This window comes from Palaemon carinicauda, chromosome 8, assembly GCF_036898095.1.
Source record: "Palaemon carinicauda isolate YSFRI2023 chromosome 8, ASM3689809v2, whole genome shotgun sequence".
NCBI classification, from domain to species: domain Eukaryota; kingdom Metazoa; phylum Arthropoda; class Malacostraca; order Decapoda; family Palaemonidae; genus Palaemon; species Palaemon carinicauda.
Genome location: NC_090732.1, coordinates 91,193,966 through 91,198,186, shown reverse-complemented (window position 1 = coordinate 91,198,186; position 4,221 = coordinate 91,193,966).

The following is a 4,221-nucleotide window of genomic DNA, read 5'->3' as shown; positions in this document are numbered from 1 at the left end:
GCTTTACATTTAGCCAACAGTGTTGCTATTTGGTCGTTGCTTAACATATTCCTATTTAACATTACACCAAGGTCTTTAATTGCTTCCTTGTTTGTGATTGTCTCATTATTAGGTCCCCTGTATGCATATACCATTCCTTCTCTGTTTCCATAATTTATTGATTTGAATTTATTGGAGTTAAATACCATCCTATTTATCTCCGCCCATTCATATATTTTGTTTAGATCTCTTTGTAGTGAGTTCCTATCTTCATCACAAGTAATTTCTCTACTTATTCTTGTGTTATCGGCGAAACTTCTCACTACGGAGTTTTCAACATCACAGTCTTATGTCTGAGACCATAATAACAAACAGCAGTGCAGCTAATACCGTACCTTGTGGCACACCAGATATTACCTGGGCTTCATCTGATTTCTCGTCATTTGCAACCACTATCTGTTTTCTGTTTTGCAGGAATTCTTTTTACCCATTTTCCTATCTTTCCCACAATATTATGCTTTCTCATTTTTTTCTCCAATATGTTATGGTCTACCTTGTCAAAGGCTTTTGCAAAATCTAGATAGATCACATCTGTGTCTTTTTCATTTATCATATTTTTGTATATGTTTTCAGTTGGGTCTGTGTACTTTTTCCAGGCACGAAACCGTGTTGACCCATATTAAACAAATTATTTTTAACCAAATGGTTCATTATTTTCTTTTTTATTACCCTCTCATACACTTTCATAATATGTGATGTTAGACTAACAGGTCTATGATTGCTTGCCTCTAGTCTTGATCTACTTTTGAAGATAGGGGTTATATAAGCTAATTTATGTTTAACATATATCTTGCTCATATCTACACTTTGTCTTAGCAGTATTGCAAGTGGCTTCGCGATAGTGTTTGCAGTTTTTTTTTAACAAAATCGCTGGAACTCCATCTGGTCTGGCTGCCGATCCATTTTTAATTTCGTTTATAGCCTTGACAATATCTGCTTCACTAATACCTATATCCGTTAGATATTCAACATTTTCTTCTCTCATTTCTGTTTCATTATTCTCATTCGCAATTCTTGGTGTGAACTCACTCTTATATTTTTCTGCTAATATGTTGCATATTTCCTTTTTTTCATTCGTTAGCCGTCCTTCAATTCTTAGAGGGCCTATTTCTAATCTCCCTTTATTCATCTTTTTTGCATAGGAGTAAAGTACTTTGGGGTTTCTTTTTATATTTTGAAGTGTCCTTTCTTCTAAGTCCCTTTTTTTCATTTTCTTTCGACTGTATAATCTTTTGTTCTGCATTTTCTATCTTACATTTTATTTCCCTCATTTTCCACACATTTTTTTCTTTTGCAAGATTTTTCTTCCACTTTCTAATTTTCTGAAATAAGATCCTTCTGTCTCTTGGTATGCACGTCTTTTGTTTATTGTTTTTTTACGGTACATATTTTTCAACAATTTTCGCCAGTATTTTGTACAGTATGTCCGTATTTACCTGTATATTATTACTTACAAATACATTTTTCCTTTCTTTATTCAGTTCTTCATTTATTTCTGACCATTTTATATTCTTACTGTAAAAATTATATTTTCCATATCCTTCCCAAAGTTTTGTGCTTTTATTAATTCTGCGATCACTTGCTTTGGAATGGACTATCAATTCTATGACATTGTGGTCTGAAATTCCCGTGTTATACACTATTATTTCTTTAACATAATTCACCTCATTCACCAATACTATATCTAGGACATTTTGCTTTCTTGTTGGAATGTGGTTTATTTGTTGCATATTATGTTCTAATAGCATATCTTGAAGCTTTTCAAATTGCCTCTTATCTTCTGCGCTACTATTACTCTCTTTTTTATATGTATACATACAACCACTTTCTTCTATCCGTTCTTTCCAATCCACGAAAGGAAAGTTAAAATCTCCGGATAGGAGTATATTCCAGTCTTTATGGTTTTTACATCTATCATCTATTTTTTTTTATTATTATGTCAAACTCCTTAGTGTTTGGGGGTCTGTAAACTACAATATTCACTAGTTTTTCAAATTCAAATTCTACCGCAATCAATTCACATTCTGTGTTGCTGTATTTTTCACAGACTTTTCCTTGATTTATGTGTCTTCCATTTATTGCGGTTCCCCCTTGATTCCTATTTTTTCTGTCTGACCTATAAGTTTGGAAACCCTTTATCTGGTCATCACTGCCAGTCTCTTGGAAATACCATGTTTCACTTACTGTATATTTAATATATCTATTTTTTCAATTTGGGTTAGTTCTTCTAAGAACTCTATTTTCCTTTTAGAGTTACTCGTGACTAAACCCTGTGCATTCATCACTATTATGGTTTGTGTTTCATCCCCATTATTTAATATTGGTAATAATATGGATTCTCCCATGCTTCCTTCCTGTTCTGATATGATGTTCTTTTCTTCATTTCCTGGAATTTTGCCATTAAAAAATCCAACTTTTCTATTATATTTGCTCTTTCGCCTTCATATTTATTTTTGTGTGTATACCTGCAATTATCCCCATATCTGCACCAACCCCTGGCATTATACATGCATTCTTTGTAGTTGGGCTCTAAATGTGCAGATTTGGGTTGAAAGGCCTCATATCTTGGTTCATAGTGCGGTATATACACGGCCTGCTTTTTTGTTTCTTTTTTGCTTTCATTTTTCTTTTCAGTTTGCTGAGTTTTCTTACTTTCATTCATGGTTGCAGGATGCATATATCGACATTTTTTGTTGAAACTGCATCCTTTTCCCTCTTTTAGGTTTTTCCATATTTTTGGATGGAGATCTCTGCATTCGTCTCCATATCCGTCTAAATACGCACATTTACCATATATTTCATAATTATGGCATATCTTTGGATGCTTTTAGTAGCATCTTTCGCCAAATCTGCAATCCCTCTTTTCAGCATATTGCAGACTATATCCTTCTTTTCTTTTTTTTCTTGTTCTTGCTCTTCCCTAAAATTATGTAGGTCCAGGTAGAGTCTCTTGGGTCTATTATTTGTTTCCATCTGGTAATTTATTTCTTCATAAGTATGTTGTTGGATGGCATCATAAGTTATATCAATGATTTCCTCTGCATCCTTACACATATCCTGTTCATTGTTCTCTCCTTCTTTTTCTTCTTCTTCTTCGGTTTCTTCTTCCTCTTCTTTATCTTCAACTATTTGCAGATTTAGTCTCGACTTAATTATATTTTCTATCCAGACTAAGCATGTTGAGTAGAATACCTTTGTGTCTTTATTTTTTATTTTTTGCTGTATTTCAGCACATGTGGGGTGTGTTGGAACATGACAGGCATCACATTTTCTAATCAATTGTTGAGGATTATCAATGGAATACCATATCTTACATGTATTACACCATTTTGGCATTCTTTTTCCCAATGCATCAATCAGCATATTCACCATATTGGACTTCTTATTGTTCTTTGATGGAATGTGTTGATTGATGTAGACTTTCTTTATAAGTCTCTTTATCACTTGGATCTTCTTTGGAATTTCTTCTATTATTTTGCTGATGTTTTCCGCAGATTTGCTCCAGTTTATTGGATCGTATTGTTTCAATATGTCTGCGAATATTTTGCGTCACACTTGTTGGCGTTACTAGTGACCTCTGTTATCAGACGGTCGAGCTCCTTTTTTGCCAACTCATGGAATTTACTTTTGCTGAGTCCAGCGATGTCTCTCCATGCCTTGCCCGTGTTTTACATACCCATCCTGATTAGATTTTTAGTAATTCACAAGATAACTATTCTATGCCGACGTTTTATCCCACTTCTCTGACCTCAAACTAATCACTGACTATTCACAAAAACTTGTATCTATATTGCACTCGATAGCCTTTTGTTATCCGCGTTAAATCAGGATATTTATAGGGTCGCAAAAGTGTAATCACTCACCGGCACACACACAGAGAGAGAGAGAGGAGAGAGAGAGAGAGAGAGAGAGAGAGAGAGAGAGAGAGAGAGAGTGTGTGTGTGTGTGTGTGTATATGTAAATACAGCTTATTTTGTAATCTAAGAACATAAATATCTTAGTAATAATTGTTTTTTTATAGGAAATATGAACAATCCTTCAGTAGTATGCCTTAATAGTAATGGTGTTTTTGGATCCGAAAATTAAGGTCACCGACGGCGGACCCCACAGGGTTAATCAGCTGATTTTGAAAATATAAACATAAATAATGGAAAAGATTATAATTCGCTATGTTTTTATTTA